We start from the raw sequence: 26,179 nt of genomic DNA on the forward strand, positions 1-26,179 counted from the left end.
ACAAAAGAACATCGATGGATTCGCGTTCATTTTCAGAACACAAACGGAAATGTCCAAACAGGGGTGAAAACAAAGTGATAACAGTCCTCAAGGGTGGATTTGTATCACAGTTGGAGAGCTTCAGTATGGTGTATGTCCTACATGAGTATTTATCACAGCTTGGCACCTACGTGGCATGCTCCGCATAAGTCAACGGAGGTCACGTTGCGGTATCAGGTCCCATTCTTCAATGAGAGCCTGTTCGAGGTCTTGGAGAGTCTGTGGTGGAACAGGATGCCCAAGAACACTTCTCTCAAGCCTATCCAACACATGCTCAATGGGATTAAGGTCAAGACTCACTGCTGGCCATTCCATCTCTTGAATGTCCAGTTCTCGCAAGACAGCTCTGGCGATGCGCACTACATGAGTCCTGGCATTGTCGTGCATGAGTATGAATTCAGGGGCAACACTGTATCCAGCAACCAACACATGCTGTAGCAGTATTTGCTTGATCTACCTCGCAACGGTAAGATTACCACGGACGATGACACGATCCGTACGGCCATCAATACTGACGCCACCCCATACCATCACAGAAACCTGTCTGAATCGGCCACCTTCTTGGACAACATTTGGCATTTATTGCTCACCATGGAGTCTCCATACACGCTGACGTCCATCACTCTGTGTCAGAGGAAATCTGGACTCGTCTGTGAACAATACAGGTCTCCACTGTCGAAGTTGCCAGTTGATGTGGGTACGGGCAAACAGAAGGCGAGCTGCGCAATGTTGCTGCGTTAAGCGGGGCACTCGAATAGGACGTCTGGGTCGTAAGGAAACTTCTCTTAACCTGTGACCTATCTTAACTGTGACTCCAGTGAGCCTCCCGAATGACGCCTCAATGCACAGATGGTCAGATATAGGTCATACTGTGGGGTTGTCATGCATTCACGATCTTGTCCAAACCTCCTTGTGAACCGGCCTGCCTCACTGTACCGATTCTAAAGGGTTGAATAACTGACGGAGAGACATTGAGATCCACAGAAACACGACGGAAAGTCCATCCTTCCTGGATCAAAGTGATGGCCCATGCGATTTGAACCTCGTTAAGATGTCTCATGGGATGTGCTGGTTTATGTACAGCGTGCTCAAATGACCGCAGTAGTCTGTGTACATCACGACACACGGACACACCACTATTCACCTGACAGTTTAATGCATGGCTATTAATACAGATGGCGTATAATTTCAATTTGACATACCCTGAGTAGCTAAGGTCTCAAGGTATGCTGTACGACTATTGGAACCCCATCTACCAAGTTAACGTTCACGTATCAGATGTTACAAAATATGTTCCTCTAATTCTTTTGAACTGTGTAGTATTTTGAACTTATGTTGTGTAAAATGAGACTCAGAGTTGGGAAGAACAGTTGTGATTTATTCCAAGGAAACGAAGGAAGATCATAGCAAAATGTCAAGTTTTCCATGCAGTTTTTCTCTGCACATATGATAAACCGAACCAGGTACTTTGGTGGTGAGCTTCGCTCTTCATCTGGTCAATTCATCCATAGTAGTCTCCGTGTAAGGACGTACCCTAAGGGTGCAACCTCACCCTTTCTCCTCTGTAATATTAAGGTATTGATTTATAGTTACTTTTCTTGCTGTTGGGTCTTTTTCAGTGTCGGTAACCATACAGTTTAGGGACCCTACTTGCCGATACGACGTCTTACATTTACCGTTAATCTGGCATGTTGGCAACATTCAATCACTGTTCTAGCATGAATTGCGTGTTGCCACCGCATTGCTGTTAAAGTCACTAATGATACATTTGCGAGAATATTTAAAGCATATTTTCTTTTTCTGTGGGATTGTAAATCTATTTGGCTAATACCAGGTAAGTAGAATTGTGGCATGTTCGGATAATGCATTTAATAACATAGTTTGTGTGAAATGATGAGCACATCATTTTATTAATTACGTTCCTATTTCGTCCCATACTTATAAGAACAGAATTCGATTGGGATGTCTAAGAAGGAAGAAAAATCTGCAAGAACTCCTCCGAAAAGGAAAGCAAGGTTACGTCCTTTACAAACATCAGGTCAAGAAATGCTTGTACATTGCTACGAGCAATTGAAACAAGAAGACGACGAAGAAGGTATCAGTTGTAGTGATACGAAGCTAATGGCAAGAGTTTCATTATTAACTGGGGTAAGTGTTCGTTTTTATCTTGTTTCTATGATAAGTTTCTGACATAATGACAATCAGTTGAAATGGAGCAGTATTTCATTCTGAACCTAACCTAACCTAATCATGTAGGCCTATACCATGTCTTGTGTCGACTTCGATACGGTTTGTAGACTTAACCTTTGTGTATTCCTGCTGACTTACGGTATATGTGTATGTAATATATTTCTGTGTGTGTATTCTTACAGTGTAGTTTCGGTTTAGTCCGAAAAGTAATAGGAAATTTCAAGAAGGGAGTTGAATATTTTACACCAGGTAAACTCCGGAAGCGTGAACATCCAGTGACCGGCATAGACAGTTTTTCTAAGGAAGCGATAGCAAGGTTTATTTATGATAAGTTACATAAAGGTAAGATAACTTCACAAGGAATCTATTGCATCATTATTTATAAAAATTGGCACGCAGGTGAGATAACCTCCCAGAAATGTTTCGTGCATGTACTGACATACAGCTCTTTTGAGCCCCTTGTAACTCTTTTTTCTTCCCACAGGAGAAGTTGTAACTGTAAGAAAGGTTAAAAATTAAATAATTGAAAAAGAGGTTCAACCTATTCAATACATAAGAGAAAGAAATGTAGTGATTACATTCTTATTGAATAGTAATTATTCATAAACATTGTGAGACTTTACCTATCATTGCGTGTGCCGTACTACCATTCATAATATTACGTACTGTTTTCTTTTAAGTGACTCACAATTTCTACCTCAATTTATATTTCATCTTATACCGATCCAGAATTCACTTAATCTTTTTCTTTTTTCATATTTTTTATGTTTTGAACGGCTGACGATGACCTGGACTAGGGTCGAAACCGGTCCCATTTCTAATTACTATTAAATAAGAATGTAATCACTACATTTCTTTCTCTTATGTATTGAATAGGTTGAACCTCTTTTTCAATTATTTAATTTTTAACGTTAATACTTTCAATACGGAACAATGAAATTTTTATCTTTAAATGTAAGAAAGGTTTTCGACCACATGAAAGCAAATTATGATACTTATTTGTACAAGGCCTCAGAAACATAATTAAGAAGAATTTTGAAGGCCATGGGATTTGTGTGGATTAAAGGGGATCCCTATGCATATGTTAGAGAAAATGAAGACATTTGTTTTAAGAGATCCTGTTTTCTGAGGGAATACATGCGTAATAAGGACAGTGAGAAACCAAAACCTGTTGTTTTCTTGGATGAGACTTAGATTTTTATGAATGGTGAATATATGTGTTATATATTATACTAGCAAGATACCCGTGCTTCGCTACGGTATTATACTGAAATTTATAATTAAATGCTTAACGTTTTATATATAATCCTCCGAAATTCGCGATCTGACTCGTTTTCTGAGAGATTACGGCAAAGTACCTCACATTTTTCAATATTTCTTTCCAACAATCGATTTCGTACTTCGCGAGGTAGGTCCAGGTATTCCACGCGGTCAGTTCGGTCCCTAAATCTTTGCCATCTTTTCCTATAAGCATTTTTAGTATGGATCAAATCCTGACGGAGATCCGGCGTGGTGTCGTCTTGGGTGCCTTGGCGGTACTGAACCCGCGGCTTGACTGTATTCGTAGTCATTACCAGGCCAGGACCCGTTTCCAGCACGGTCCGCACAATTTGACGACGGTCCAGAATATTATGAACCATGGGCAACGGCTGAGTGGCCTAGTAAGTGGTCCTGTGAGTCGGGATACCAGTTGCTATGGAATGGGAGTGGGCATCTCGGACATATTCTGAGTCGTGGCCCTCCTTGTGCTCAGGCGGCCAGGACTACACAATTCACCGGTGGTCCATAACCCGTTAGAGGAGAGATCCTCACTTGGACTATGTGCAAGTAGGGCAGCATCCTGCTTCATGAATTTACCGAGCTCAGAACACTTTAAGCAAGCCTCGGACTTATGGGAGTAATGGAGTCCCACTCCCATTTGACAGGCGAGGGACTCCTTGGAAACAACTTGGTGAACGAAATGGAATTCGGTGGGGAGCTATCAATATTAATGGGGCTTATGGAAGAAAGAAGGTAGAACTGGCTGAGTCAGCAAAGAGGATGCATCTGGATGTGCTAGGAGTAAGTGATATTCGGGTAAGGGGAGATAAGGAGGAAGATATAGGAGATTATAAAGTGTACTTGACGGGTGTTAGAAAGGGAAGGGCAGAGTCTGGGGTAGGGCTCTTTATCAGGAATACCATTGCACGCAACATAGTTTCTGTTAGGCACGTAAGTGAGCGAATGATGTGGGTAGATTTGTCAGTGGGAGGAATTAGGACAAGAATTGTGTCCGTGTATTCACCATGTGAGGGTGCAGATGAGGATGAAGTTGACAAGTTTTATGAAGCATTGAGTGACATCGTGGTCAGGGTCAACAGCAAGGATAGAATAGTGCTAATGGGCGATTTCAATGCGAGAGTTGGGAATAGAACTGAAGGATACGAAAGGGTGATTGGTAAATGTGGGGAAGATATGGAAGCTAATAGGAATGGGAAGCGTTTGCTGGACTTCTGTGCTAGTATGGGTTTAGCTGTTACAAATACATTCTTCAAGCATAAGGCTATTCACCGCTACACATGGGAGGCTAGGGGTACCAGATCCATAATAGACTATATCTTAACAGACTTTGAATTCAGGAAATCTTTTAGGAATGTACGAGTTTTTCGGGGATTTTTCGATGATACAGACCATTATCTGATCTGTAGTGAACTAAGTATCTCTAGGCCTAGGGTAGAGAAAGTGAAATCTGTCTGCAAACGAATAAGGGTAGAAAATCTCCAGGATGACGAAATTAGACAGAAGTACATGGATATGATTAGTGAGAAGTTTCGAACAGTAGACAGTAAGCAGGTTCAGGATATAGAAAGTGAATGGGTGGCATACAGGGATGATGTAATAGAAACAGCAAGGGAATGCCTAGGAACAACTGTGTGTAAAGATGGGAAAAGGCGAACATCTTGGTGGAATGATGAAGTGAGAGCAGCCTGTAAACGTAAAAAGAAGGCTTATCAGAAATGGCTCCAAACAAGGGCCGAGGCAGACAGGGATTTGTACGTAGATGAAAGAAACAGAGCGAAACAAATAGTTGTTGAATCCAAAAAGAAGTCATGGGAAGATTTTGGTAATAACCTGGAAAGGCTAGGTCAAGCAGCAGGGAAACCTTTCTGGACAGTAATAAAGAATCTTAGGAAGGGAGGGAAAAAGGAAATGAACAGTGTTTTGAGTAATTCAGGTGAACTCATAACAGATCCCAGGGAATCACTGGAGAGGTGGAGGGAATATTTTGAACATCTTCTCAATGTAAAAGGAAATCATCATGGTGGTGTTGCAAACAGTCAAGCTCATGGGGAGGAGGAAAATGATGTTGGTGAAATTATGCTTGAGGAAGTGGAAAGGATAGTAAATAAACTCCATTGTCATAAGGCAGCAGGAATAGATGAAATTAGACCTGAAATGGTGAAGTATAGTGGGAAGGCAGGGATGAAATAGCTTCATAGAGTAGTCAAATTAGCGTGGAGTGTTGGTAAGGTACCTTCAGATTGGACAAAAGCAGTAATTGCACCTATCTATAAGCAAGGGAACAGGAAGGATTGCAACAACTATCGAGGTATCTCATTGATTAGTATACCAGGCAAAGTATTCACAGGCATCTTGGAAGGGAGGGTGCGATCAGTCGTTGAGAGGAAGTTGAATGAAAACCAGTGTGGTTTCAGACCACAGAGAGGCTGTCAGGATCAGATTTTCAGTATGCGCCAGGTAATTGAAAAATGCTACGAGAGGAATAGGCAGTTGTGTTTATGTTTCGTAGATCTAGAGAAAGCATATGACAGGATACCGAGGGAAAAGATGTTCGCTATACTGGGGGACTATGGAATTAAAGGTAGATTATTAAAATCAATCAAAGGCATTTATGTTGACAATTGGGATTCAGTGAGAATTGATGGTAGAATGAGTTCTTGGTTCAGGGTACTTACAGGAGTTAGACAAGGCTGTAATCTTTCACCTTTGCTGTTTGTAGTTTACATGGATCATATGCTGAAAGGTATAAAATGGCAGGGAGGGATTCAGTTAGGTGGAAATGTAGTAAGCAGCCTGGCCTATGCTGACGACTTGCTCTTAATGGCAGACTGTGCCGAAAGCCTGCAGTCTAACATCTTGGAACTTGAAAATAGGTGCAATGAGTATGGTATGAAAATTAGCCTCTCGAAGACTAAATTGATGTCAGTAGGTAAGAAATCCAACAGAATTGAATGTCAGATTGGTGATAGAAAGCTAGAACAGGTCGATAATTTCAAGTATTTAGGTTGTGTGTTTTCCCAGGATGGTAATATAGTAAGTGAGATTGAATCAAGGTGTAGTAAAGCTAATGCAGTGAGCTCGCAGTTGCGATCAGCAGTATTCTGTAAGAAGGAAGTCAGCTCCCAGACAAAACTATCTTTACATCGGTCTGTTTTCTGACCAACTTTGCTTTATGGGAGCGAAAGCTGGGTGGACTCAGGATATCTTATTCATAAGTTAGAAGTAACAGACATGAAAGTAGCAAGAATGATTGCTGGTACAAACAGGTGGGAACAAAGGCAGGAGGGAACTCGGAATGAGGAGATAAAGGCTAATTTAGGAATGAACTCGATGGATGAAGCTGTACGCATAAACCGGCTTCGGTGGTGGGGTCATGTGAGGCGAATGGAGGAGGATAGGTTACCTAGGAGAATAATGGACTCTGTTATGGAGGGTAAGAGAAGTAGAGGGAGACCAAGACGACGATGGTTAGACTCTGTTTCTAACGATTTAAAGATAAGAGGTATAGAACTAAATGAGGCCACAACACTAGTTGCAAATCGAGGATTGTGGCGACGTTTAGTAAATTCTCAGAGGCTTGCAGACTGAACGCTGAAAGGCATAACAGTCTATAATGATAATGTATGTATGTATGTATGTATTATTATTATTATTATTATTATTATTATTATTATTATTATTATTATTATTATTATTATTAGATGTTCTGCACCCCACAGCAAGATGCAAGACCGCTACTTGGCGGTAAATTATATCTGCTACCATTGTCATTGTTGACAATGTGACCAGAACCATTGTCGCGCGTAGGCAAGTGTGCGGGATTTCTGGCGATAGGAATGACATACTTCCGTGCATTATTCACCTTATTATAGAGGTGAATAATTTGACGGTCAATCGCATTCCTATCGTTTATTTCAAATGTGTTTAAATTTTTATTTATATGCCATGAGAGTCTACTGTAATCTAAGAATGTTCTCCGAAGGAAAAGATGGCTGTTGAAATCGAACCCAGGAAAGATTAAAAATGATCGGTTTATGATCCGAATAAGTACATCGAAAATCTACAGCCTGTTTCCAGCCATTCGACAGGGTCAGGAATGGAATGAATAAAGCCCTCATCTAGCGGCGACAGTAGGAATTGTGCCGGCTGCCGAAGCACTCCTCTGGGGCAATGAGCGATGAATGACAAATGAAATTAAATATTTTACAGTGTTGCTGGAATGAATGATGACAGGGAAAACCGGAGTGTCCAGAGAAAACCTGTCCCGCCACCGATTTGTCCAGCACGAATATCACATGGAGTGATCGTGATTTGAACCACGGAACCCAGCTGTGAGAGGCCGGCGCGCTGCCGAGTGAGAAACGGAGGCTCCTTATAAGTACGTTATGAAAAGTAAAATCAATTGGTCTCACCTCCTTTTACACACCACCGCCGTTAAGTATATTTACACCCCGCCCCAAAGAAAAATTAAAAGAAGGCGTGTTTCTTTATGTTTAAAGGAGATTCCAAACACCAATGTTCACGTCTATTACCTTCAGTTTTGAGATATAATTATCCCCATAAAAATAATTCACCTTTTTTCACTTCCTTTCAACCCCCCCACCGCAGGTGAATTTTCCGGGGAAAAATACTTGTTTCTTTAATAGTAAATGATCTTATAAATACCAATTATCACGACTCTTAACTTCTTCAGTTTTTGATTTGTGTGTCCTCATGAAAGGAATTCAACTCCTTTTCACTCCCGCCGCCCAAGATGGTTTCCCCTTCGAATAGCGTTTTTCTTTGTTTTTAAAGGAGAGCCAAATACCAATTTTCACGTCTGTAACAACTTTAGTTTTTATTAGATGTATGTATTCTCATACAATTAAGTCAAGTAATTTTTCAATTTCCCCCCCCCCTTCATTGGATTTTCCGAAAATACGTGTTTCTTTACTTTTAAAGCAGATTCCAAATATCAAATTTCACGTATGTAATATCTTCATTTTTGAGATATCAGTAGCCTAATTAAAAGAAATCGACACCATTTTCAGTCACTTTTACACACAGCCCCCCTTCCACCCAAGTGGTATTTCCGTAAACTAAAAATACACGTTTCTTTGTTTTTAATAGAGATAAAAATACCATTTTCACTTGTGTAACATGTTAAGTTTTTTGATGTATACTGTAGATATTCTCATTTTAAAATTTCACCCCTTTTTATTTCCCCTTAAGTGGAGTTTCCAAAAACGAATCACCCATGTTTCTTTACATTTACAGGAAATTACAAATACCCACTTTTTACGTCTGTAACATTTTACCTTTCTCAGATATTCTGTATATATAGTCTTTCAAAAAATTCACCCCAATTTTTCACTCCAGTAAACCGCCATTAATTGGATTTTCTAAAAAACATAAAATACGTGTTTCTTTATTTTTAAAGGAGATCCCATATACAAATTCTCAGTTCTGTAATATCTTCAGTTTCTGAGATATATGTGTCCTCATAAAGGGATTCAACCCTTTTACACCCCTCCTATTGGGATTTACAGAAAACAAAAAATACGTGTTCCTTTATTTTTAAAGGAGATTCTAAATACCAATTTTTACATGTTTAAACTTTTAAAGTTTAAAGATGTAGACACACTCATTTTAAAATTTCACCCCCATTTTCAACCCCCATTATTTGGATTTTCCAAAAACGAAAAAATACCTGTTTCTTTATTTTTAAAGTAGATCCCAAATACCAATTTTCAGGTCTGTAATATCTTCAGGTTCTGAAATATAAGTAGCCTCATTAAAGGCATTCAACCTATTTTTCACCCTTTTTCACCTTTCCTATTAGGATTTTCCGAAAACAAAAAAGTACATGTTTCTTTATTTTTAAAGGAGATTTCTAAATACCAAATTTTACATCTATAAACTTTAAAAGTTTTGAGATATAGATACACTCATTTTAAAAATTTCATCCCCCTTTTCACCCCCCATTATTTGGATTTTCCCAAAACGAAAAAATACCTGTTTCTTTATTTTTAAATTAGATCCCAAATACCAATTTTCAGGTCTGTAATATATTCAGTTTCTAAGATATAAGTATTCTCTTTAAAGGCATTCAACCCATTTTTCACCCCTTTTCACCTCTCCTATTGGGATTTTCCGAAAACAAAAAAAATACGTGTTCCTTTATTTTTAATGAATATTCCAAATACCAATTTTTACATCTCTAAACTTTAAAACTTTTGAGATATAGATGCACTCATTTTAAAAATTCACCCCCCTTTTTACCCTTGCATTAATTGGATTTTCCAAAAACAAAAAAATATGTATTTCTTTATTTTTAAAAGCGATCAAAAGTACCAATTTTGAGGTCTGTAATATCTTCAGTTTCTGAGATATATGTATTCTCTTTAAAGGCATTCAACACATTTTTCACCCCTTTTCACCCCTCCTATTGGGATTTTCCGAAAACAAAAAAAAAGTGTTCCTTTATTTTTAATGAAGATTCTAAATATTAATTTTTACATCTCTAAACTTTAAAACTTTTGAGATATAGATGCACTCATTTTAAAAATTCACCCCCCCCCCCTTTCACCCTCGCATTAATTGGATTTTCCAAAAACAAAAAAATATGTGTTTCTTTATTTTTCACAGCGATCAAAAGTACCAATTTTGAGGTCTGTAATATCTTCAGTTTCTGAGATATAAGTAGCGTATCCGGATTAAAGGCATTCAACCCCTTTTTCACCCTTTTTCAACCCTCTTATTGGGATTGTCTGAAAACAAAAAAATACGTGTTTCCCTATTTTTAAAGAAGATTCTAAATACCAATTTTCACATCTGTAAACTTTTAAAGTTTTGAGATATAGACACACTTATTTTAAAATTTCACCCCCCTTTTCACCCCCTTAGCGACGGAATATCCAAAAATCCTCTCTTAGCGAGCACCTACATCTTAATATGAATATATCCCCAAAATTTCATTTCTTTATGTCCAGTAGTTTTGGCTCGGCGATGATGAATCAGTCAGTCAGTCAGTCAGTCAGTCAGTCAGTCAGTCAGTCAGTCAGTCAGTCAGTCAGTCAGGACAAGCTACTTTATATATATAGATTTTATATAAAAACCTTAGAATGATTTATCTTCATCAGGTGTCTTTGGTTTCAAATGTGCATTTCTCTTTCAGGGTCACCCACATACTCCTAGAATAAACCACACAATTCTGGACATTTTGTTCAAGGAGTAATTCGTCGACCTGTGTCTGAGATAGGAAGACTGGTTATTGTTCATGCTGGAACGAATGATGGCTTTGTACCTGGTATGTTCTTACTTTATTTTACTTCATTTTATTATAGTGAGGTGATCTCTCTTTACATAGTTATGAGGGTATTTAGGGTTTGTAGTACGGATGTAAAGGGGGAGATCACATAAGTCTCTGATAAGACCCCAACTTGAATACAGTTCCCATGTATGAGACCCTTACTAGGATTACTTGATTTGAGAACTGGAAAAGTTCAAAAGAAAGAAGCACGATTTGTTGTGGGTGATTTCTGACAAAAGAGTAGCGTTACAAAAATTTTGTCGAGTTTGGGCTAGGAAGACTTGGGTGAAAGGAGACGAGTTGCTGGACTAAGTGGTATGTTCCGAGCTGTCGGTGGAGAGGTGGTGTGGAATGACATTGACAGACGAATACGTTTCAGTAGTATTTTAAAAGTAGGTAAGATCACAGTAGAATGATAAAGTTGAGGATGAAAAGTGGGGTAAATATTTGTTTTTTGTTTTTTTTAAGAAGGGAGGTAGGGATTGGAGTGATTTACCAAGGGAGATGTTCAATAAATTTCCAAATTCTTTGCAATTATTGAAGAAAAGACTAGGCCTATCCCTGAAACTACATCTTCCACCTGGGCGACTGTCCTAAGTGCAGATCAGTGGTGACTGATTGATTGAAATTGACTGGCACGAGATCGGAGGTGGCATTATAACTTACCGCTCATTGGGTTCTGTACGTGGTTTTTGATTTTGACTTCTCCACTGTTAAGGGATCTCTTGGTTATTAAGAAGACTTGCAAGTATTCACTTTAGGCCAATGATTAACCTTAGAGAGGTACTTCAATCAAAACTTCCTCAGTGTGTTTTCATATAATATTACTGGTTATTTGTATCAGTAAATTACTTGTATTGTAGGCCTATTTATTATGTTTATTCTGCATTCGACAATCTCCACCTGAACCAGTGCTTGATACCTGACTGTTGAACACCTTCCAAGCTTCTTATTTCTTACTGCCTGATATAGGTTCAGTGTTCGCAGCAATTACATTTGTTCTAAGGTATTGAAATGGGTGTTTATACTTATATCTTTAATGCAGGTGATCGTGGACTTCTAATCCAGATATAGGCCTACTAATGGAAATACATTCATGAGAGATGTTAGGATAAAGTAGTGTAAGTAGTAATTCATTGACTTCATCATCAGATGACTTTGCTACATAGTAGTTGGTTTCACTTAAAATCAGACATCTTTTTGTATCATTCAACAGAAATCACATTTTTTATCAATTAATAGGCCTATCCTTGAAGAGGGGTGATCTCATATTTTTAGGGAATACTTTTTTTAGAAGGAATAACTTCATACTACAACTTAAAATTCTTACAGGTGCTGATTTGATATTTGCTACAAACCTGAAGAGAAATCAGGATTATCATGGTGCTATGAACAGTGAGAAATTTCAGATGTGGGTGGAAACGCAATTAACCGTAGGATTAAGAAATATAGGACCCTGTGTTATTGTAATGGATAATGCACCATATCACTGTAAGCTTGTTGAGCATCAACCAACAATGAAATGGAGGAAGTATCAATTAGTGGTAATTATACTTCATTGAATATTTCCTTCTACTGAATGATATTTAATGATGTTACAGAAATTAATTTTTATTTTTCCTTTAATTTACAGTCATGGTTAAGGCAGAATGGAGTTTCTCCACCAGAAAATGCTACAAAAGATGAGCTGCAAACGTTGTGTAATATGAATCGAAGTCACTTAAAGAGGTACAGAAGCATGTAAACATAAGTTTAGATAATGTTATTTACACTCATGTAGTTGACTTTTATGTACACATAACAATATTTCTCTGTTTCTTTAAAACCACGTACATTGTTGACGAGATGCTGCACAGTGAAGGCCATACTGTCCTACGACTTCCTCCATACCACTCACTTTTCAATGCCATTGAATTTGTATGGTCTGTGGCAAAACAGTATTACAACAAAAAAGTGGCTTCAAGACCTGGTCATGGATTGGACAGAGCTACAGCTGTGTGGAAAGAATCTCTTGATCAGGTAGGCCAAGTGGAAATGTTATTTATTGGATATAGGCAAGTGGCGTTTATAATATACTTGTCAGGTTGTGATACTTCAATATATTCTATAGGTGACAGCAGAGATGTGGAGAAATGAAGTGAAACACACTGAGAAGAAGATTGTCGAGTTCTACAATAATGAGGTGAGAGGTCTTCCTGAAGTGGAGGAACTAGTAATTCATCATGGAAGCAGTAAATCAGAAGAGGAAGAGGAAGATGAAGAAGAAGAAGAGGAGGAAAGAAGAGGAGAAGCCGAGGAGTTAGCTGTACCACTGTAAGAGCCATTCTATGAGATTAAGAATGTTATAACTTTGCTGGGAAATAATACATTTCTGATTGTCCTGTACTTTCAGATATAACAGAGTTACATTTGAAAATTGTGGGAATTGTGTATCTATGAGTTACAGGGCAGTATAGATGTGCAGGTGGGGATCAGTGTTCAATCTGAGTGAAATTATCTAGAACTGATGTGGCGCAAATGTGAGGAGGAGCGGGCGAGGGGGAGAGAGAGAGAGGGGGAGACAGCACTATGACACCAATACACCATGTAAACATTGTACGCCTGTTAAAATACGTATGCATTTCTTTTAAATCATAAGGCAGTAATCACCAAACTTGGAATTAATTTATACTTCTTTTGTCTTACATTTATTTACACCATATATATTTGCACCTTACGTGAATTTAACTTACCGGTTATAAATTCCTGGCGACGGGTCAACTTAAACCACCAGTCTCTTAAGTCCATAGTCTTTTTAGCATTGTCACTCAGCTAAAAATGTCACTTGAGAGGTAATTGTAAAAAGTCTTATATATAGGCTGTATAGATTAGTGACGGGATATTCATTTTAATTAACCGATTCATTTTATTCCGTTCATGTTACTGAATCGATACAGTGAGCCGATTCCCAGCTCATTAGAGTCATTGATCCTATTGTATCTGTGTAGTGTGAACTGATAAGACAGCAGCAAGAACATTCAATGCTTGCTGCTGCCATCTGGTCATCATTCTATGAACTGCTTTCCTATGCGTCATCTAACTTTCAGATTCAGTACTACACTTGCTGATTATATTACACCACAAAACAGTTAATAATAATAATAATAATAATAATAATAATAATAATAACAACAACAACAATAATAATAATAATAATAATAATAATAATTACTGACATAACTCAAATTTTATACACTATCTAATGGTTTTCCACAGTTCTCTGAAAGTCACAACTGACATATACTGTATGTATAGAGAAAGAATTACATATAAAAATACCTGTGTCCACAATAAGTAGCCCACATATTAAATATAAATCAAATAATTTGCTTTACATCGCACCAACACAGATAGGTCTTATGGCGACAAAGAGAACAGAAGAGATAGGAAAGGGCTAGAAGTGGGAAGGAAGCGGCCGTGGTCTTAATTAAGGTACAGCATAAGCATGTGTCTGGTGTGAAAATGGGAAACCACCGAAAACCATTTTAATGGCTGCCGACGGTAGGATTCGAACCCACTATTCCCCGAATGCAAGCTCATAGCTACACGACCCTAAATGCACGGCCAACTAACTCGGTCATCTTTGAAAATGTCTTTTTCTATCAGCAGAGGCTTTTTTTAAATCGTCATATGTTGTACTGGCTATACGAGATGTACAGTAGCCCACTGGTTTTCTGATTAAACATCATTTATTTAAGCTATTGCATCAGTCTATTTACATACTCACTGTCCACGTACACCAGTAACCTCGTGATTCGATTATTGAAGTATTGTGCAATGATGCGACATACAAACTGAGAGAATACCGAGTGGTTCTTCCGAATATAAAACAGACAATTTTGAGTGGTCATGAGCATGACTCATAGTCATAGGCTAAATAATAATATTATTGGCTTTATGTCCCACTAACAACTTCTATGGCTTTTTGAGACGTCAAGGTGCTGGAATTTAGTCCTGCAGGAGCTCTTTTATGTGCCAGTATATCTACTGACACGAGGCTGAGCACCTTCAAATACCATCGCACTGAGCTCGGTCCTGCCAAGTTGGGTTCAGAAGGCCAGCGCCTCAACCGTCTGAGCCACTCAGCCAGGCGTGGAGGCTAGAGAGCTGAGTTTAAGTAATTGTCGAACGTCAACTAGTTATAAAAATACTGATTGATTAAACTAATGCGGTAATTAGAATAACCTAATTGCCTACTTACTTACAAGCTAGGTGAATTATGTTCTGACTATCTTTTTAACAATGCAAATAAATCCATCTATTATTTAAAACTCCCTGTAAGAAGAGGACAGTGAATGCGAGTGGGTATTATTTTCAAATGAGCTGAGCTCGAGAGTCCATTATAGCATACGATTTTTTCAGTGTACCATGACTCTGTATGTATTGCTTCAGAGGAAGTTCGGCTCCCCGCCAATGTCCAGTGTACCGATAATCAACTGAGTGTGTGTTGTGTCTCACTGATCCGTGACTGTGTACGATTCTTTCAGTGTGCTATGATTCACTGTGTCTTGGTGCAGCGGAAGCTCGGCTCCCCGCCAGTGTTCAGTGTGCCGATAAGGAACCGTGTGTGTCGTGTGGCTCACTGAGCCGTGATTGTGCATGATTTGTGTGCCGTGAGCTTGCCATTCCTGTGAATCAATTCACTCAGACACTTGAATGAATCGATACACTGCTTCAAATCATGCACTCAGTAGCCAACACTAGTACAGGTACATAGTACATTACCATTAAGACAGATAGCATTGCAAAGTAATTCATCTTTACAATAATAATAATAATAATAATAATAATAATAATAATAATAATAATAATAATAATAATCGTATGGCCTAAGCTACCATGTGCAGACATTTCAAGTTGACGCCATATGGCTGTCTGCTCGTCAATTTTGACGTTCCATTTTACTCTAGGCCCACTAGATGGCAGACCGAGTAAATCGAAACTCTCTTGGGCGTCTATGGCTGAGATTTAATTAATTTTGTCAGGTAAACACCAAATGTGTCACCAGAGATCTTTTTCATGCCGACATCATACGACATGGAGTGTTGAATGGACTTTTCTCTGCCCTTCAAAAATCCGACTACCTCTGCCGGGTTTGAACCCCCTATCTTGGGATCAAGAGGCCGTCACTCTACCACTGATCCACAGAGGCAGCTGTCTTTACCATGAAATACATCGTCGTCGTACATGACTGAATTACTATCAACATATCTTAGAGAAACTGTAATGTACATGAAACCGAAAATGAGTTTCATTTCCACGATACATTCCTCCTATAAAAAGGAGACTATGTAGCTTATCCACCTTCATTTCAGCCAGATAAATATTCAGCAAAAATTGCAAAATCCCCTTAGAGGACAAATACAATTTTTTAAGTAGAAATAGTCTAGGACATAGATTAGTGAGGTTGGACATCCTGCCCGTCATCATTCATGAGTCGCTGTTGAACATACTGTACTTGTCAAAACTAGTAAGTTTCTATTTTACACAAAAATAGTGAAATGTTGATGAAGACGACATACACCCAGCCTTGAAATAATAACATTAAGTTATTTATTAGACCACCTAATCAATACAAGATCGTCTTGGATGATTTACATAAATTTGTTAGCTAATAGTGCTTCCATTTACAGATTCCACTTGTATATGCTTTTTCAACTAGAATATCTACAAACTCACAATTTACAACATTTGAACATCACTTCAAATTTTGAGATGGTCCATAGTGATCCTATTTGAAACTGTTCTTCAACTTCTATTCACCAACTTCATATCCTCAACGTGTTCTACAACTTCACCATATGCATCTGACTTTCATCCTTTATCTTCAAGATCATAATGAACTTCGGATCTCTCGACTAACTTTGACTTTTACTCTCTCCTCTTTACTTTGATTACATAAGATTTTTCGCCATCGTCTAATTATAACCGCCATTACTATCAACTTTACTTTTATGCAATCTTACTACTTGTTGTATAACAATCTGTTGTTTTATTCCATTGTACTTATTTTAGCAGCCTTCTAAGGTTAATTTTGTTAATACTTCCACTATTGTATCTCATCACATTGTATTTTCAAACCATCATTGTTATTTTTAATGTTATTTTACTTCAAATCTCTTCAAGATTTTAAAATTCATTTCATCACTACATGTTATTTAGACGCTTATTTTTAATTTAAGGTTAAGACTATGGCTGATGATGCCTTCAGAGAAGGCGAAACATGTCCCACTATTAGCTAACAAATTTATGTAAATCATCCAAGACGATCTTGTATTGATTAGGTGGTCTAATAAATAACTTAATGTTATTATTTCAATCTACATCATCAATACGGACCAAAAATGATATTTATTACATTACATGTAATACACCCAGCCCCCGTGCCAGAGAAATTAACCAACGGTGGTTCAAATTCCCGGCCCTGTCGGGAATCGAACCCGCACCCTGTGACCAAAGGCCAGCACGCTAACCATTTAGCCATGGGGCCGGACAATAATAGTGAAAAACCACGTTCACTGCAGCTATTGTTAACTGGATATTTCTTCTCTTTAAAGAACAGTGAGTACCACGAATTAATATCCTGTTTTGTTGATTCTTGTAAACTTTGTATGTACGGTGTTGGTTTGCCAGTTCCTTGCGTATCTACTGAATGAAAACTTTGTAGACCAATGGATTCAGTTTTATGTTTATTGCCTTCAGTCGCCACGACAGTGCTTTCAATGACAACAGTCGCTCAAGTACAAATCCTGTCGAACCTAACCTAACCCTGCGACAATCAGTGGTTTTCGGTGGATCACAACCTAACCGGTCATTATAATTTGTTTTCGGTGGATCAGAACCAAACCTGTCCCTATCAGTGGTTTTTGGAAGAATACAGTGGTTCTGTCACAAGCCAATACAGACTCTTGAATCAATGTGTGAAAATGGGAAAGTGCAGAAAACCCTCTTCAGGAATGCCAATCTCGAAGTCCATAGTCTTTTTAGCGTTGTCACACAGCTGAAATGTCACTTTAGAGGTAATTGTAAAACTTCTTATATACAGGCTCTACAGATACATAGTACATTACCAATTCCATCTCGATAGCTATGAGACGCACACTGCATAGCGGTTTCGCTCTATAGATAAATCATATTATAGTGAAAAAAATTTGTTTAAAAAAAAACATCTGTCCGGTATGAAGGTCCAGAAGGAAAATACTTTCATTGGAATTCTTATTTATGTGTTCACCACCTTAGTACGTTTAAACTGCTTGCTTGTTGATGCTTGTTGTTTAAAGGGGCCTAACTTCGAAGTCATCGGCCCTAGGTTTAAATTAACCTTATAAATGCTTCGTAAGACCCATTCTGGAATATGGGTCTACATGCTGGGATGCATACAGGATGGGTTTAATAAATTCCCTAGAGAAAGTTCAAAGAAGAGCGATGCGTTTCATAACTGGGAATAGGAGGAATACCATTAATTGGGAAGGTCTTGAATCTAGAAGAACTAGAGCTCGCCTGTGTGGTCTTTATAAGAGCTATATGGGAAGGGCTGCTTGGAGTTGTATTAGGAATAGGTTGGAACCTCCCTCATACTTATCAAGAAATAATCATAAGCATAAAATTAGGGCCAGAAACCAGCATATGGATGTGGGCAAGTTTTCCTTCGTCAACAGGACCATAAAGGATTGGAATAAATTACCTGCAGCAGTCTTTGATAGATTCCTTTCTGGTATCAAGTCATTTAAGAAGACCATTAGTGTTTGTGTAAAGTGAAAAGTAAAAGTTGTAAATTACGGGCACTGAATTTGTGATTTTCTGCTTGGTTTCGATTGTGAAACTGGGAAGTTTTTTTCTTGTGGTATTCTTTTTCCAGGGAATTGCTTGCTGTACTCATGTTTTTGTAATTGTTGTTGTTCTTGGTTAATTAATAATGTTTTTAACTTTATTTTATTATCACTTGTAATGTTAAGCTAGTAGTAAGCTCAATCTATAGTTTTGTAAGCCATAGTGTCAAGTATTGGAAATAATTAAATTGTGTATGAGACTGTACATGATGCTGGATTTAGAATGACTAGTAGTATTTCTTGTAATATTTTTTTCAATGGAATTCCTTTTTGTACTTGAGTTGTTGGGTAGTATGTTTTAACTTTATTATCACTTGTAGTGTTAAGCTAGTAGTAAGTTCAATCTATAGTATTGTAATTTGAAGTGTTAAGTGCTGGAAATACTTAAGTTGTGTGCGAATATGTATATAATGACACTGGATTTAGAAAGTTAAATTAGTAGTATTTCTTGCTTGTTGTAATGTTGTTGTTGTAGGGTAATTACGGTTTAACTTCACTTCATTATCACTTATAATGTTAAGCTAGTAGTAAGGTCAACCTATAATATTGTAAGCCATATTGTTAAGCACTGTAAATACTTAAGTTGTGTGTGAAATTGTACATGATGATGCTCGATTTAGAATATTAAACTAGCAGTAATTCTTGTAATATTTTCCTTCCATATATCTGCTTCTTGTACTCTTGTTCTTTGCTTGTTTGTTTGTTTGTTTGTTGTTGTTGGGTAATTATGTTAACTTTACTTTATTATTACATTACTGTAAGTGACCGTTGCCACCGGGATATTTCCCATTTGCAATTTATTATTATCATTATAATTATATTAATAATAATAATAATAATAATAATAATAATAATGAGTGACAGGGGTTTAACGTAATTTGGAAGGAATGTTTTGCGTATGATAAATGAGTACCAGGTCAACTACTGGGGGGCAAAGGCGGTCATGCGTAGAGCTAACCACTCCACCCCACCAAGTGCCAACGTTGTGGATAGTGGAAGCCTTCACCTTCCATCCTTCCAATGGCTTTCATGGTTTGTACGGAGATGACTTTGCTTTTTGCTTTTTAAATATTAGTATTCATGTTTATTATGTTTGTTTCGCTACGGGCTTTACGTCGCACCGACACAGATAGGTCTTATGGCGACGATGGGATAGGAAAGGCCTAGGAGTTGGAAGGAAGCGGCCGTGGCCTTAATTAAGGTACAGCCCCAGCATTTGCCTGGTGTGAAAATGGGAAACCACGGAAAACCATCTTCAGGGCTGCCGATAGTGGGATTCGAACCTACTATCTCCCGGATGCAAGCTCACAGCCGCGCGCCTCAACGCGCACGGCCAACTCGCCCGGTATTATGTTTGTTTATTCATACCCCTGCTTTGTAATTCAGTGACCATGGAATGGCTCTAAATGTTGTAAATTATATTTATATTTACTTGTACTTATTTCCTTTTTTCCTTATTGCACACGTTTGTTGTTATTATTATTACTACTACATATCACTTAACATATCAATAAACTAATATTTAATAAAGTAGATAATGCTTATCTATTTGGATTCATTTTTTCGTTGCATATTCTTTTTGCTACAACAACATTGCTTCTTTATGATATAAATAAATATAAAATAAAAGTATTTCTTCCCAAACATATTTGTTATACATGCACCAATCAGAGAACCAACTAGGGAAGTACCTTTTACTAAGGTGCATAATGTTTTTGCATACTTGTATAATTGAAGAACTGAAGATCCATATACAGGTAAGTGGGTCGCCCATGTGGTAGGCTTATTATGCATCATAGAAAACTGAGTGAACTGGCTGTGCAGTTTGATCACACTGCTGTGAGCTTGGTTTCAGGAGATGGTGATGGATTCGAACCCCACAGTCGGCAGGTCTGAAGTTTTTTTTCGCCTGTCATTTTCATTACAGGCTAGTGCTGTGTCTGTACGCTTATTTACAATTTAAATATTTCAAATCCTAGCCCTCTTTCCTATCCCATTCTTGCCTCACAACCTGTCTTCATGTGATTTAAGCCAATATATATGTAAAAAACTGGTAATGTTGTTTGACTCATACTGCTCCTGTACATTGGTTTCCGTAATGTTGTAAGCCTGAGATACACCAAATTGTAAGCTGAAAATATGTTTGAAATGCCAAATACCGGGCGAGTTGGCCGTGCGCGTAGAGGCGCGCGGCTGTGAGCTTGCATCCGGGAGATAGTAGGTTCGAATCCCACTATCGGCAGCCCTGAAAATGGTTTTCCGTGGTTTCCCATTTTCACACCAGGCAAATGCTGGGGCTGTACCTTAATTAAGGCCACGGCCGCTTCCTTCCAACTCCTAGGCCTTTCATATCCCATCGTCGCCATAAGACCTATCTGTGTCGGCGCAACATAAAGCCCCTAGCAAAAAAAAAAAAAAATGCCAAAAACCGAAAAAGTACATAGTGGGATGTAAAGCTGTTAGCATTATTATTAAAAGGAAGGACAGATATGTCTTATGTGGTAAGTCCTTGAACTTGCAGAAATCGCAATGAATTATACAATCTATATTCCCTCCCCCCTTCCTTTAAGAATGCAGTTATAGTAATGCGTACATCAGAATAAAGGCAGGAAATGTTTAAAATTAATTTAAGCGAGTAAAGGAGAGAATGCATAACTAGCTCAGGTTGGCAGATTCGAGTTCGGCGGTATTTGAAAGTGCTCAAATACTCCAGCCTCATGTATAGATCTACCGGTACATAAAGAACTCTTGCGGGAAGAAATACTGGCACCTCGGCGTATATGAAAACGATAGAAGTAGATAGTAGAACTAATATTCAATTCTGCAGTGAGCTTGAAAGCTGACCTAATTTTGGTTCACGTAGCTTGGCACATTAGTGTTCCTATATGGTGGGTTCAAGTCTGGCGGTATTTGAAAGTGCTCAAATACACCAGTTCCATGTCTAGATCTACCGGTACATGAAATAACTCTTGCGGGACAAAATTTTGGCAGTAGAACTTATAACATTATTATTTTCAAATCCGCAGTGAACTTGAAAGCTGACCTAATTTCCGTTCACGGAGCTTGGCACATTAGTATTCCTATATGTTTCCTGATAAGCTTGAAGATATAACCAGCCTGCAGGCTGAAAATATGCCCAATAATCTCTCTCCTTACTGGTTACCGGTATTGAAGATAGAAGGAAATGTTCGCGCAAAAGAAAGGAAAGACATTGGATGTCTGGAACTTTCGAAAATCACACTGCAAAGACTTATTAAATAAATTGCATCGTGTAACACGCCCCTCTTTTCAAGAATATGGTTATAGTACGCCTACTGTATATCAAAATAAAGACAGATATATGTAACATTAATTTGAGTGAGAAAGTGTGTTTATTTCCTTAATTCCTCATTGAGCATGGAAACCGACTTAATTATGAATATCTTGGTTTATTTCATCTTAACTTTTATCATTTACTAGGGTAGGGAAACATTCATTATCGGTGTTTACATTGAGGTTAGTTTGTTATGGTTATATCTGGTGATTTTAATATGTAACCAGGCAAGTTGGCAGCAGTGATCAGCCATTACAAAAAGAGAAAAGAAGAGCATTGGGCGGCGATATTTACTTTCTGGGGTACTGCCTTACGTGGTGATTACTATAGTTCAGGATCAGGGTGTTTTTGTGTTCACCTTAATACACACATTCAATTACATCCAACACATTACACTACCACCACCACAGAAACATACAATACATCCACTTCAATATAGATGGCACCAGGAAGGACATATCCACATTAGTCCACACCAGTGCTGACCCTAAGTAATTACATCTGACTGGATATTAAATTATGAATATATTGTGACCGTATCCAGGTCTCGGCTGAGTGAATATGGGTCAGTGTGTTACTAGGCTCGCTTTGTAAGCGAGGCGCGCGTGGCCTTGGCCAGGTGATAGATAACCTGTTTCTGACTTGAAGGGGTAGCTGGCTGACTGGAAAAAAATAATAAAAATAAAAGCGGGCAAGAGATGAAAATAGCCAGAATGTGTTCGCCTGCAATCACATCGATTTGTAATAAAGGAAATATTTATAATATCTTTGGTGGCGTGATATGCATAATTAAGAAGGTACATATGAATCATATTTGACTGGACCGTGTTAATAATGTCACGTGTGAATTATAAAAATTAATACCTGAATTTTTACTTGATTTCAACGGTATTCCGGCAAGAAATGAAGATGAAATTATTTAATTAAACCCCATAAGAATTCAGTACTTGAGTTGACTTCACTGCTTACAATGAGTGCTACGCAACGATATTTAAGGCAAGTCATAAGAGTACAAGCTCTCACATGTTCATAGTTTACTCACTGCATTCACTTCGCTAGCTGGATTTCAACGCAGAACATCAGTGGGGATACTATCATCAGGGACAGTGGACTCATTCCTGTGTTCGACGCTTTCTTCGAATTGTGCAAACCTACGACCTTAATTAGTGATACAAACAGACGTCGAAATGGCAGAAAAATCTTAACTGTACGTTTCCTTTTCATCATAAATTGCAAGAGTGTGTTCCGGATTTCTCTTAATTCATTTGGTACAAGTTTCAGCAATCTTCCGAGAGTGTAAACGTGGAAGAGGACCTCTACATTATCATCGCCAGAAGATGGAAGTTCGTGCCAGAAACTTCACCCATTCCACCGTGAATTCTAAGCCCACTGACCAGCGTCGGCAGCAGTGAGATGAAAGGGCTTCCGCCTTAGAACGTGTGATTGAGGACCCAGAACTTCGATGTGAAGACAACAAGATAAGTTAAATCGACGTCTTATTTCTACTCTTAATCTTTCTTTAGATTTGGTCTATAATATCTAGTTGATTTATTTTTCATGGTATTTCACTGGTTATTTCTTATATGCGAGATACGACTTGTAGCTTAATTTGCATACTTGCTTAATTCACGACCACGTGTTGTTGAGTTCGAAGATGATGGATCAGTTGAAGTTATCTATGTGTTATCAGAACCATCCTTTCTCATAGTACGAATTTCATTATGATAGTGAGTTAATCTGTGTCAGATGAATATTTATCGAGGTGATATTTTCCCAATATTTTTAACATTTTCATAATAAATTGGACTTTTACTCGTACCTCGAGTCTATGATAGCATGTCATCAGGATAGTAATTCCAAATCGAGTATATGGATTTATTTAATCATCGAGACAAATTTAATGGGGATAAGACTTGTCTTAGGACGATGACAGGGTCTTATAATTTTCATGACTACACATTGCATGATGAGTGGTTACGATGAGTTATGGTCGTTGTTATGATGTTGTACTGTACGTGTAATTTATGTGGAATTGGTATGTACGATATGAGTCTTTGTGAAATTGAATTTTCACGTGTTAATGTAGTGATATTTTTATACATGATGTTGGTCATGGTATAATGGAAATACTGAATCTTCGAGATTGTACAAGGTGTAGTTAATGTAGTAATGTCTTCCGATGATAAGGATAAGTCCATGTTGATCGTCATACTCCATGATTCAGGATAATATCCTAATAATGCTCATGAAAGTCAGTAATTCTAAGTTTAACCCTGACAGTAACATGTCTATAAATATCGCTTTAGTTACACCACACGTTTCGAAGACGTGTCACTCAAAGCCTATTATTTAAAGTTACCATATGGAATGAACAAGGAATAGAGGTGGTGGAGGGGATAACTCTCCCCTCCTTAAGAGGAATAGATGGCATTCATTCGCACAACACGTCAGAAAAACGTATGGTGTTACTGTCAGGGTTAAGGTACGTGTAAATCTTACTGGAGGACCTTAAGTCTGGAAAATAGATCCTCAATTGAATATCCTAATAACGTTACAGTTCGGAACCAGGCGAGCTCACTTTTCAATATCGTATTTCGTACTCACGTGGAGACTTTACCTTTTAATATGTTGAAACGAGCTAATGGGAGAGTGGTGATATTGATTAACACCTAAATGTGAGGTGTAAATATTGTAGATATTGCTTTCTTTAGCATTTTTTAGTAGCTAGTCGTAGATTTAGAGATTTCCTAGTGTTAAGACATTTATTTTCTGTGCATTTGAGTTGTGGTGATGTGTGACACTTTGATGATGTTAATTCATTGTGTGGACAGGATTTCCACGTTGAGGAAATATATTTTTCTATTTATTGATTTTTCCGAGGAGTCATAATGCTAATCTTTGTTCATATAATGACCAAGCGATAATAAGTTTTGTTATTAGTTCTCACGAGGAGATAAGTGGGAAGACGTGAACAGATATACTCGACGTCTCGAATTAACTTTCAGAAAACAAAGGCAAATTCAAATTTTCATTTAGATGTTAACAAAATTTTTGATGAACAGAATTTCACTCATATTTTTTGTCAAGGTAGTAAACTAACTAATCTTGGATATTTTCTATTATACACTTTATTAAAATGAATACATTTTTCCAGATTGTTTGAGGAATTCTACGCAAGAACTCATTTTTCTAATCCATTAAATTTTAAATTACTAAATGAACGTTTTCAAACAGAAAAAAAAAGTAATGTTAACTTCAATACTCTGTTAGAATAGTAGGGAAACTAAGTTACGTGTACCATCCTGTTTGTTTGTATTTTTTTTTTGTCACATCAAGATCAGTAGTAATTAACGTAACGTACCGATCATTTTCATCATCATAGATGTCAGGATGGCAAATATTTTATTTTACTTGAATAAAAGTGTGATATGTTCTCTATACTTAAAACGTTCTTATTTTCCGAACCTTATGTCAATCCTGCCACTTGCATTTATTAAGTCAACGGTCCTGTTGAACTGAGCACCCTTGGGGTGTCTCTTGTTCGCCGGCAGACCTAGTACAGGGACAATATGTAGCTATCAGCTTGCATTCAGGAGATAGTGGGTTCAAACCCCACTGTCGGCAGCCCTGAAAATGGTTGTCCGTGGTTTCCCATTTTCATACTAGGCACTGTACCTTACTTAAGGCCATGGTCACATCCTTCCCACTCCCAGTCCTTTCCTATACCATCGTCGCCATAAGACCTACCTGTGTTGATGCAACGTAAAGCAGATTGAAAAAAAAAAATTATGAATATTGTATAAGTATAGTGACCTATAAATAGAGCCCGGATTTCCACGCACTATCAAATTTCAAAATATGCATGTGTTCATGCACTATCATATGGAAAAACATGCACAATAAACTGGAAAATATGCACTATCAAAATTCAGTTCCCTTTGAAACATTGTACAACAACTACCGTAATATCTCCAAATTGTCTTGATATAAGCTCATCCGTTTATCCGTCAGCATATTGTTAAACACAGAAAATGATCTTTCTACGTCACAAGAAGTGACAAGTGCGTACTTAAATGAAGATATTTGGGGGGAAAAAAAAGAGGTCAAAGTGTACATCTTCTGCATTTTCACCACAATACGGCTTATATAAGTTGAATTCAAAGTCAGGGTTTGAATGGATCACTTTGTTCGACCTAT

At 37.8% G+C, this 26,179-nt stretch overlaps 1 protein-coding gene across 6 annotated transcripts in view; it reads right to left on the reverse strand.

The window, feature by feature from the left end:
• The window catches only part of LOC136879228 (serine/threonine-protein kinase dyf-5), a 243,609-nt gene that overhangs the window by 161,514 nt on the left and 55,916 nt on the right, over positions 1-26,179 (reverse strand). The gene's annotated exons all lie outside the window — the stretch shown is intronic.

This window comes from Anabrus simplex, chromosome 8 (genome assembly GCF_040414725.1).
Source record: "Anabrus simplex isolate iqAnaSimp1 chromosome 8, ASM4041472v1, whole genome shotgun sequence".
Classification (NCBI taxonomy): Eukaryota; Metazoa; Arthropoda; class Insecta; order Orthoptera; family Tettigoniidae; genus Anabrus; species Anabrus simplex.